This window comes from Dryobates pubescens, chromosome 5 (assembly GCF_014839835.1).
Source record: "Dryobates pubescens isolate bDryPub1 chromosome 5, bDryPub1.pri, whole genome shotgun sequence".
NCBI lineage: Eukaryota > Metazoa > Chordata > Aves > Piciformes > Picidae > Dryobates > Dryobates pubescens.
This window is the reverse complement of record NC_071616.1, coordinates 23,925,170-23,937,341: the sequence shown is the minus strand read 5'-3', so window position 1 is coordinate 23,937,341 and position 12,172 is coordinate 23,925,170. Positions and strand designations below refer to the sequence as shown.

General features: G+C 42.6%; 1 protein-coding gene across 9 annotated transcripts in view; it reads left to right on the top strand.

Annotated features, from left to right (window-relative positions):
* The first annotated feature begins 373 nt into the window (after positions 1-373).
* TRAF3 (TNF receptor associated factor 3) overlaps positions 374-12,172 on the top strand; it is a 72,109-nt gene continuing 60,310 nt past the window's right edge. For 8 of the 9 annotated variants that reach the window (XM_054161818.1, XM_054161819.1, XM_054161824.1 and 5 more), the window contains exons 1-3: positions 374-492; positions 766-906; positions 1,536-1,591. The gene's annotated coding sequence lies outside the window, so the exon portion shown is untranslated. The remainder of the gene's footprint in view (positions 493-765; positions 907-1,535; positions 1,592-12,172) is intronic. The other variant, XM_054161820.1, reaches the window with a different exon arrangement.

Here is a 12,172-nt window from a genome sequence, read left to right as displayed (position 1 = left end):
TCAGGCCGAGCTCCCGCAACGGCACAGCAAGCCTCAGCACGGCTCCCCCTGATCCGAGCAGGACGTACGGTGTCCTCATAGCCCAGCCCGCACCCCTCCGCCGCTTGCTGAGTGCCGGCAGGAGCCGAGCGAGACACACTCCGTTTGCCAGTTGTAGAGCTCAGAGCCCCTTCACCCTAGACTGTACCCACAGCACCGGTGCGAGTGGGTGGAGGGGTAACGCAGGCATCAGGTGCAGGCGGGCAGGCCAAGCCCGGCCCCCGGCTGCCGCTTGCGCGCTGAGCGGTTCAGCCGGGCCCGCCCCTCGGTGTGTGAGGAGGAGTCGGGAGAACAGCGGGCTTTGCCGGGGATTTCCAGCCTGAGCGGGCGGGAGAGGAAGTGCGGGGCGGGGGGAGACGGCGCAGAGCGGTAGGGACTTTCCGTCGGGCTGGCGGTCGGCTTCGCCGGGCTGCAGCTGCCGCCCGCTGCCCTGCTCCCCTCACACGCTCGCAGGTAGGACGTCCGCGGGGCTTTGCGAGCCCTGGGGAGCGGCACGGTGCAGCGGAGGAGACCGGGGGTGGGGGGGAAGGCGCGCTTCACTGCTGCCGTGTTGGCGGCTCCCGCTGAGGGCTCCGGTGCCGGCCGGGCTCTGCTTCCCGCATTTGAGCTCCTTAGAGAGAGGAACGGGGCTGGGCGGGTGGCGGGAGCCGAGGGGGGGGGTGGTCCCGCGGAGCCGCAGGGGCGCAAGACGGCGGCGCGGTGCTGATACGAGGCATCTGCTACCAGGCAAGGGCCGAGCGCGCTTCACCCACAGCCTGTTGCCGGGACCTTGGCGGCGGAGGCTGGTGCTTGGGGATAGATCAGTCTGCGACGGGGGTGGCGTGGACTCTGCCTGCCCGGACGCACTCATGCTCCAGCGCTTTGCAGGTGCCCCTTTTTCACTTACTTATTTCTGCCTCCCCTTTCCCCTCCCCCCATCTCTCCTTTCCCCGCTTCTTGCCTTCTCCCCCCTCCGCCCCGCGGTGTGTGTAGGGGAGGGAAGGAGAGGCAGGCCGGAGCGGAGCCGGGCGGCGCGACGGCGCTTGCGGTGTTTGATGTGTCGTTTGAATGCAGAAACCTCGCTCGGCTCCTGGCTCCCTCCATATGCAGTGCTGGGGGCGGGCCGACGGCCTTTAAAGGGGCAGTGCCGGCAGCCGCCGCGCCTGGGTGCCGGGCCCCCCGCAACTTCGCGCTTCCCGAGGCTGCTGCCCTCTGCGGCGTCTCCGCGCGGCGCCCGCCAGCTCCCGGCTCTCGGGAGGAAAAGCCTGTGCTGTTGGTACGGGGCTGCCCGTGTTCGCTGCGGAAGGAGTTCTGTTTGTATAAAGTCTGTCTGCCTACAATGGCCCTGCGCTATAAGCCTGTCTGCCAGCCGTGAGCGGAAAGAAAAGTGTTTTGTTTTCACGCCATTCATTTAGGCGCTGATTCGCAACACCGTGTTTTAATATATTAATTACCAGGTTGTAAGTTAGAAAAAATAACGAGTATTTAAAAGTTTATACTGAGTCATTCCTCTGCAGATGAACCGATGACTGACTCATAATCTGAGAACTGCAGTGGCTTGTAGAATAGGAAGGTAAGGCATTTACATCTTGATTTATTTGTATCAGGTACCTAAAATCTGAATTATCTGCTGAAAAACAAGAGAAATTATATTATTGCTAAAAGGCATAATCTCTTGTTCTGCTGATCTGAGCTTGTGTGTGATGTGAAAGACTATGTGCAGCCCTGTGTGGATCTTCACCATGCATTATGACATTTTTCATCTTTTTTCTGGTTCTGTGGTAGTAAAATATGGGACGTTCCATGATGCAATTTGAAATTTGCAGTCGCTTTGGGTCAGTGGCTTCTCTAGCTTGTTGAGATCTAACCGAGCCTTCTTTATTGTAATTCCTATGTTTTTTTTTATTTTATCAACAGAGCTGTGCATTTTTCCCTGCAGGTTTGTCCCGTAGAATACATAGAGCGTTATTGTGCACTAATCTGAACTTGCATTCATAGACTGAAAAGGAGTTTAGAGTATAATTTCAAGGTACACTAGTGTATTTAGCTTAAAACAAATGAAATAGTATAATTTGAAGTAGTAAAATGTGTATTTAAAATAGCAACTAACTTGTGTAGAAGCCTGGTTTTAAAGGCTGTGATGACTGTTAGAACTGAAGACATCATGGCATGTAGCATATGTGGTCCTTTGAAATGAGCCATTTTGCTAGAAGTGTCTATAACCTTGTATGGATTAACATAGATGGAGATGTTCTTTATTCTTATTAAGAAGAAGGTTTTTGTTTTAAGATGAGAAATACTTGAACATTTGGACTGAATCAGTTTTTTTTTGTCTGAACTGGGAAACCCCTTGTCATAAAGTTTGATAACGGAAACATTGATGTGTCATGAGTTTGGGCATTGCAAGCAAACAGTACTGTGAGGTTTTAAAAGTTGCATTGTTCCAACATGAAAATAGTAGGTGTTTTACTGAAATGTGACTTGATGAGAAGCTTCCAATAATAGTTGGATCTAGACTATATAGTGAAAGGTGAAGTGCATTCAGTAGCAAAGCAAATGAATTCTAATCAAAAGAGGGTGCTAAAGGACTCAATCTCTAGGCTTTCCTGAAGTCCTTCTGTAATGAAGTTTGATGATACCAGTTTGGAGAAGCCATTCTTGTATAGATTCAGAGAATTTGATTGTTGTGTAAGTATCTTTACTGTTGGTACCTTGAAAAACTCTAAGGTGGCAGTAGCTAGCATCAGTGGCAGAAAATTCTGTATGAAGTCTTACCGGTCCATGCTAATAGAGTTTCTATTAAATGATTTAACAATCATCTTGTATTTTAGGTCTTTACATTGTTCTTGTCCATAATGAAAAGTTTAAGTGAGAGAGGACTAGCATATTTATTTTTTTTTTAGTGCTGAAGTCCAGCTGTTCTTTTAGTAGATATGGCAATGATGAGAATATGAAAAGTCAGAAATCTTTAAATTTTAACTTTTGTTGTCAAACCACTGGAAAGTAAATGGATTGATAAGTAAATTATCATCGCTCTTCTGCAAATGAAAAAGCAGTTTAAAAATAGGAATTACTTAAAATCTCCTCCAGTACCCTGAACTGGCTTTGTATGAATAAGTATTACAAGAATAACACATTTTGATATCTTATATCTTAGATGATGCAATAACTGGATTTCATTAGGTTTTTATTATAATAGTGTTTCTTAATTGAAGGTGCCGAATCTTGTGATGTCTGAAGACTGCTCATTAGACATTGGTTTCAGATGTTTGTGCTCTTGTGCACAGCTTCTTTAAAGAATTGCCAAGCTTAATTTTTTTATTTTTTAAATGCCCGTGGGTGGGTACTTTCTGAATATGATGCTCATGTTTAAAACCTCCTGGCATTTTTGGCATATGGCTGAGGAACACTGAAAATGGTGGGAGAGGTGAAATTGGAGATTTCAAGATGTGGTATGGGGAAAAGAAGCCAAGGGAGGGAGAGCTGTATATTTTTTATGCAACAGAACAAAGATGTGATTGTAGCACAAGAGATGGTCGTGTGGCCATGCTAGGTTTTATCTTACACTTTTTAACCTGTGGTAATGACACAAACTGCAGCAGCAAAGGGCTGGCAAAGAGAATGTAATTGGTTTCCTAGCTCTGCCTGATGGAAGCCCATCCCTCCATAAATATTAATAGTTTAAAGGTAATACATGCTTGTTTTGAGAAATCATAAACACATAATTTTTTTCCTATGCCTTCCCCTCCCCCCCCCTTTTCAAAGAGAAAGTACTAGAAAATTGTGAGGAACGTGGTAGTGGAGCAACTTGAAATGAAAGGTCATTATGTGTCTGCAGAGTAGGAAAAAGTGCTCTTTTCTTCTAATGGGAAAGAAGAGGAAAAGAAATAGACAAAAAGATCCCTAGGTAATAAGTAATGAAGGCATACAATGTAATGAGGGAGAAAGTAAGGCAAAGGCATATATGGTTTGGGGAACTGATATATATAGTCTTTGAGGGTGCTTTTCTTTTCCTCCTAGAGATCTTTTCTACTAGAACACTTGACAGCGAAATACTGTTGCCACTGTGACTTCAATTGCTACTGACTGTTGGCTTTGTAACTAGGTTAACAGGGCAAGTGTCTCTAAAATGATATACAACTGTAGGTCACTAATCCTCTCTGCTCCCCCCAAAATGTTAAGCCTTTGATTTCCATGCTGTTGTTCTTTCCCTGCTGTGTTAGTCAGCATGTGTTAAGTATGATTTTAGTAGAATTCCAAATCCTGCACTTCTAGTCAAGGGCAGCATGGGAAGCAAAGTCTCAGCATGTTTGTGGATGCAGAAGTTCAGTGCTGGATTTATGATGGCCTCCATTCCTGGCTCCCTCCTTGTTCTGAAAGTTTGGGTGTTGTGTACTTTGACATCAAGATTGCATTTTTGCAAATTGCAGGCTTTAGAACTGCAGTGGGCATGACAGGATGCTTTAAGTTGGAATGTTTTGTAGTTCTATTACTATTTTATATAGTGTCATGATTTATGAAATTGATTTCTGTGATATACAGAAGAAACATTCTGTATGATAAACTGTGAAATGATAAAATTTGCTAGTAATTCTGTAGTATAGTTTAAATGCTGTGAAATGAATTTATCCTTTCATGTGCTTCAGACAAAAACCAGTGAAAGTCACAAAACTTCTATTTTACATGCTTTAATGGCTATATAAACTCATCAGAAAATTACATTTGGAGTAATACTCAACTGGTGTCTGACTTTGTGGTTTCTCCATTAATATGAAAACCATCCTTTTTGTAAATAAAGTAAGATGTCTACTCAAGACAAGCTCAGAGTGCTGAGAGTCTTTGCAGCTTTCTTAGGTATCTAGCAAAAAGAGTTATTTTCATTTGGTCTGTCCTGAAAAACATCACTGGTGCTACTGTAAGATAAGTGCCTTCCTTGTTTCCACTTCATTCCTGCAAGCTTTCTCCATCTGTCAAAAAAGTAAAGATAGTCCATTGAAGATACCAGTGTAAAATCTAGGCGACCTAGAGGTTGTTTTTGTTCCTGTGGATGTGTGTAGTCTAAAACATTGTTAGGGCCAAACTGACAAGGGACTTTGATGTTGCAGTGCAGAGTGATGTGACATCATGCTTGAGTCCCAGAGGCAGAAGGGGGATTCCAGTCCAAGTTTCCTGCTTCCTTGGGGAGTATTCTCATCATCAAGCCACATGCCAGTTAAGAATAGTCTCACTTCCTTCTCTTGAAACTCTTCTGCTATGCCAGGAATAATCAAAACTTGGTGTGCCTGAAAAACAGAGCAAGAGGAAGCATGGTATCTCAGTCAAGTGGCTAGGACAGTTACCAGGAGGAGGAAAGACATACTCTGCTGAGGCTTCTTTCAGTGTTGTTTCATTTGCTTTCTGGGGCATTTGAACTTGATGTTAAGATGCTTTCTGGAGTGATCTGTATTGTCAAAATGGAAGTTTCCTTAAGCAAGATGGAAGTTTCCTTAAGCATAGATGGGGTGCTGGGGAAGAGCACTTGAGTACAGATACTTCTGTGCTGCTCAGGTTGGGTGGCAGCTGACCAGGACTTCTGAGAATAACTTCAATGCAGCTAGTGGCTTTTGTGTGTCTGGCTTCTGGCTCTATATGCAGACCATTTGCCTGGCCCTTAATAAAAGGGGAATAGTGATGCTTTTCTACAAGCAGAGGACAAAAATGATGTGCTGAGCCCAGCAGGGCAGTACAAGCCTGATCTGTTGATTAAATGAAACGAATTGCAAATGCTGTGTAGAGGCATCCTTTTCTGTTTCCACTGCAGTGCTCTACCAGTCTGCACTGTCAGCATTGTGGGACAGGAAACGGTATTGGCTTCACACTTCCATTGTTGCCTACAGTGAACATGCAGTGTTATATAAAACTGAATGTACAGAATTTGTCAGTGGTAGCTGTTCTGGTGCCTATATTGGTTCCCAACTTTCTACTTTGGATGTTCGAGAAAAGTAACTAATTTTTTTCTTATTCTATGGAACCAGCTTACATGGTAAATATGCCTAAAATAATTTCCTAACAACAAAACTTGGCTCACAAACCAAATTTTGGCAATGAGAATGGATTTCACTTTGTAAGCTTATCCATTTACTTGAGAAAGGGAGATAATTAGGACAGTCATTAGAGGTTTTTCTAATGGCGATCTTGTGTACTGCCCAGGGCAACAGTGGAGTTGTCATCTCTGGAGGGATTTAAAAGTTGCGTAGATGTAGTGCTGAGGAACATGGTTTTAGTGGTGAGCTGGCAGTGTTGGGTTAACAGTTGGACTCAATCTATCCTAAAGGTCTTTTCCAATCCAGATGATTCTGTGAAGCAGCAGCAGGGATGGTGGCTATGTGAAGGGAGAGGGAACCTGAACAACTTCATCTAGTTGAAGATGTCCTTACTGCAGGAATGTTGGACCTTTAAGGGTCCCTCCCAACTCCAAACAGTCAGAGTACTGTATCAGTTTGACTATATCCTCCCTCTGTCTTTCCACAGAGAGGAGCATTTTGAGAGTAGGTTGCATTGAGTGTTGTAGCTTCTAACTTAATGACTCTTGGATGTAGGTCTTGATTTTTGCATAGGGAGTATAGCCTTAAAATTTTCTTTCAACTTACTCTTGTTTGACTCTCTTTTAAATCATCCTAAGTGACGTCTCTCTGCATTTTATGCTCTTCAGCTACTAATGGAATGCTCTTGCTTCTCTTGCATCTTCTGTTGTTTGGACTCTCTATACTATAGAAGTGGATTGTTTTGAAGTGGCTTCATTCAGACATCTTGTGATTTTAGAGTTATGGGATGATTTTTATTCCAAGGTGGTTTCATCCTTGCATTTGAGCAAAGTGACTGCATTTTCCCTTTTAGATTACTTCCACTTACATATTTTTTCTCTTGAAATACTCGTCTCCAGGCTTGTACTGGCTTTCACACTTTCAGCCAATAATTTTTGCCTGCAAATCCACTTTCCTTTGACCTCTCTGTAGCTAGCCACTTTTTTTGGTTCTCTCCCCACCCTGCCTCCCACTCCAGGTGAATAAATGGACTCATCCAGGTCACTGAAGATGATCTACAGTGTACTCTACCATTGTCTGAAGAATATATGTCTTTAGGACTACACATACTCTCTCATTCCCTCCTTTTCACTGTCCTCTTTTCTGTTCAGCACAACATCCGTGAGAGAGGAGTATTTTGCTTTTGCCTGGAAATGCTTTTATTGTTATGACTCCTGTGGTTTAACCTGATTAGGATACCAATTCTACATTCAGTAGGTGCCAAAGGTAAAGTGCTTGTGGTTGTGTATGACATATTCTTAGAATGCTGCAGTTGGGCTGACAGTTTGAATAGAAGGACGTTGGATACCTAAACAACTGAAAGCTGATGAATTCCATATGCACATTTCTAGCTGTTTTGGAACTCTTTGCCATAATATTTCCATTGCTTTCAGAAACTCAGTATTCTGATGGGAGGGAGGTGGGTGGGAAAAGTGTGTTTGAGGTAATGTCATTTGAAGTGTCTGTAGTATTATTTAAAGTGAGCAGTATCTTCTCTCTCTGTTCTCTATGAGGAGTGGGATCATGTTTTTACTTACAGAACCTGAGCAGGCTGCGTTTCAGATCAGTGAGTATGTTTTAGTACTTGCCCATGCTGTCAGTATGCAACAGAAATAGCAAGGGCTCCTATGTTGTGGTTCAGCATGTAGGTAGTGCTGTTGTGTTGCTCATACTGTTTGGCAGTGTATTTTGTATTGTGTATCATAGCAAGGTATTTTTACACTTATTTTGGAGCATGTGCACAAGAATGATCTTGTCAATCTTTAGGTAGATAAAACAAGTTTATTGCTGTTGGTGTGTTGTACTTGATCAGCTATTTCTCGGTACCTGGGGCCATGATTTTCCTGTGTTCCTCTTTCCTTTTTACAAATTCCCAAAAACTTCACTTTCATTCTGAAAAGGATTACTTAGACATGCAAATTGCTGTATTTTGGCCACTAAGATTTTGAGGGAGTTTTGGGGGATTTACAGTGTTGGTTGGTTGTGTGTTGTTTGTGGTTATTTTGGCGCACCTTTTTTTTTTCTTTGTTTATTAAAAGACCAAAGCAAATAGAGAGAATGCAGTGGGTCTATATTTTTGCTGAGGAGATGATCTCAACTCACAGTATAACTAAGGTTGGAAGAGACCTCAAGGATCATCGAGTCCAACCTGTCACCACAGACCTCATGACTAGACCATGGCACCAAGTGCCACGTCCAATCCCCCCTTGAACACCTCCAGGGATGGTGACTCCACCACCTCCCTGGGCAGCCCATTCCAATGACGAACGACTCTCTCCGTGAAGAACTTTCTCCTCGCCTCAAGTCTGAACCTCCCCTGGCACAGCTTGAGACTATGTTCCCTTGTTCTGGTGCTGGTTGCCTGGGAGAAGAGACCAACCCCTTCCTGGCTACAACCACCTTCCAGGTAGTTGTAGAGGGCAATGAGGTCACCCCTGAGCCTCCTCTTCTCCAGGCTAAACAATCCCAACTCCCTCAGCCTCTCCTCATAGGGCTTGTGGTCAAGGCCTCTCACCAGCCTTGTTGCCCTTCTCTGGACACATTCAAGTGTCTCGATGTCCTTCTTAAACTGAGGGGCCCAGAACTGGACACAGTACTCAAGGTGTGGCCTAACCAATGCAGAGTACAGGGGCACAATGACTTCCCTGCTCCTGTTGGCCACACTATTCCTAATGCAGCCAGGATGCCATTGGCCCTCTTGGCCACCTGGCCACACTGCTGGCTCATGTTTAGGTGGCTGTCAATCAGTACCCCCAGGTCCCCCTCTGTTTGGGAGTTCTCCAGCCACTCTGACCCCAGCCTGTAGCTCTGCATGGGGTTACCGTGGCCAAAGTGCAGCACCTGGCACTTGGACTTGTTGAATGCCATCCCGTTGGACTCTGCCCCTGTCCTCTTCAACATCTTCATTGATGATCTGGATGAGGGGGTTGAGTCAGTCATCAGCAAGTTTGCAGATGACACCAAGTTAGGAGCAGATGTTGGTCAGTTAGAGCGTAGAAAGGCTCTGCAGAGGGACCTCAACCGACTGGACAGATGGGCAGAATCCAATGGAATGGCATTTAACAAGTCCAAATGCCGGGTGCTGCACTTTGGCCACGGTAACCCCATGCAGAGCTACAGGCTGGGGTCAGAGTGGCTGGAGAGCTCCCAAATGAAGAATAGAATAGAATAAACCAGATTGGAAGAGACCTTCAAGATCATTGCATCCAACCTATTATCCAACCCACCTAATCAACTAAACCATGCAACCAAGCACACTATCAAGCCTCCTCCTAAACACCTCCAGTGACACTTGGATTGTTGTGTTTGTGTAAGTAAAACTACTGGCATATATAGCTGAAGTATGATGTTGTATTTTTGCAGAATTATTTACTGAGACTCTTGGTGTTTGGGTTTTGTTGTTGGTTTGTTTAGGGTTTTTTGTGGGTTTTTTTGGTTTTCTTTTTGGTGGTGGTTGTAGTTTGTTTTTAAAAATATGAATTCTTAATGTGCTAGTTGACTGTTCTGAGATGATATAGGGTAGACAGACTTTGGTAATCCTTTGGGAGATATATATATATAAAGGCAATTATTCCAGAACAAGTGTGCCCATATACTGAGTTAATCAGAAAAGTTCAAAGTAGTTGAATCCTTGTTGTAATTCGTATAAAGAACAAGAAGGAAAGAAAGCAGTGAGATACAAAATAGATCTATAAGAAGTACTATTTTTTAATAGAAGTTCTGTCGTCTTTGCTTAAGAAAATGTTAATGAGAAATAGTGGAAACTGACAATGGTCATACTGCCTGCTTTACTGATGTTCACAATAGCTTGATAACCATCTTCCATAGTATGTTTGTAGCAGCAGTGCAACTTGAAGATGCCTTAGAATGCTTACCTTCATCTTAAGCAGGTGTAGGTAGTGATTTCTGTTGCTATGGTGAAGGTCCATGTTTGTCCATACTCTTTAGAATTTAGGCATACTGCTATCTCTTTGTTTTTTAGAGGGAAAAATTTCAACATGCTTAAGGCAGCTGCATTTTTAAGATGGCATTGCTGCTTCACAGTTACTCTTTTGCTTGCCTTTTTTTTTGTCTTAAGGTATTTCTAACTAAAATCTTACCTGCTGGATAAACAAATCCTTGTTGTACTTACTACACTCACATACAAATGTATTGTCTTTGAGGAGAAAAGGACTGTGTGATTGTCTGTGGAGAAATTGTTTGGCTTCTCTTGTAGCTAGTCAGTTTATTATAGAGTGTTAAATAGTCCATGTGTTAAAGTATCAGTTGTTAACACCTCCAAAATAAAATATTTGTCATGTTAAAGATTGGGGGGTGGGGAAATTGCTCAGCTCTCCATTAGATGGTGCTGCTGGGACTGAAATATTTATATACCTAATGAAAGCAGGCTTCTACCTACAACTGTTTTCATGCCATGATTTAAAGAATCAAGGTAATTGTGACTAGCTAGCAAAAAAGTTCGGTAACATTAAATAGCATGGAGCAAGAAACATAAGAGACAAAATCTTTCTTAAGATATGGAACGGTTTGAGTTTGTTTTGGCTTTGGTTGGTTCTTGGAGTTGGAAAGTTAAAATAATTTCAGAGCCAGCAGTGGGAAGCCTAGCTTAGCAGACCTAGCTGGAATTTAACGTCTGTTAACATGGCGTGCAGCAGCCAGGGGACTTCATGCAATTTTTTTGTTTGTAAAAATAAAGAAATTGAGAAGTTTGCAAAAATCTTTGACTTTATAACATGGTCATGTTTAAAATGTGTGATTGCCAGGTGCTATTATTTCCCCAAAATCTAGCAAGTTGAAGTAACAGAAGGATGGTATGTTTTAGACTTATTTATACATTTTGAATAACTGACAGTTTTTCCTATTTGTGTTAGGTGATAACTGCAGCAATGGACACACTGTTGTATGAGAGACCTTGGACCATGAGTGTTTCATCAGTTTGCTAATAATAACTTACAGCTTGCTGATAATAATATATTAAAAGATAGTGGTTATGGTGTCATCCAGCCATATGACTTCAGATATGATCTTGCTGTTCCTCAGTTACGTGATTAGCTTGCTATGTGTGACTGAAACCACAGACAAAAATTAATTGTACAGAAAGTAAGTGGTGCTTGGTCACTTTGAATAGAAAACCTTGATTTTAGCATTACCATAGGATGGTGATAGTGTTCTGGAATCTAGCAAAGCCTAACTTTCCTTCTTCCCTCTTACCTTGACTTTCAACTGTTTAGGATACTACCTTTGTATTTACAGGCTAAGGCCTGGCAATTAACAAGATATGTCATTGTATTTTGTTGTGCTTAGATTCCAGATCAAGGAATATCTTGTTCCTATGGTCCAAATGGCATCAACAGCACATCCACAGGAATGTGGATCAGAGAGGGCATAGTAAGGACATTCAGAGAAGAAGTGACAATATGTTGTAGTGTATTAAGTATTTGTAAGTTTAGGTGAAGAAGGACTTCTAGGGAGTGGCAAGAGCAATGTTGTAATAAACCCACCAGAAATGGATAAGGTGGTAAAACTTACTACTGTTCTTAAAAAAACAAACAACCAACAACCTGAATGACCTAACAACCAAACATGACCTTTGGTGTAAACAGAAGATTTTATCTGCTTAAGTAACTTTTGAGAAAGATGTGTGGGATATGCACAAACGTGCAAGAAGTTGCTGATGTATAGAAGATCTCTTGATAGTAAATAGGTATACTTGTCTTGATTTAATATTGACAAAGAAAGTAGGAAGGAGCTGATTAAAAAGATGGGAGGCAGCTTGTAAAAGACTATGTTGAACTCATAAAATGCAGTATTTCTAGAAAGTGAAGGACAAAGAACAGCAAAAGAAAGCCACCAAGTATTCAGAAAATTTGTAGGTAGGATGCCATAGGGAGCATGTTAGAGTCTAAGAGGAATTCAGTAGTTACCTTCTTTTTATGGAAGAAAAAGCATTAGTAATTCTTAATTTCTTTTACACTGACACATAGGAACAGACCATTTCAGCTAAATAAGTACATTGTTAAGAATCTGAAATTGGAGAAGAAATTGATGAATTTTGGCAATGGTGTTAAAGGTGAGTAAGAAAGAATGGCTCA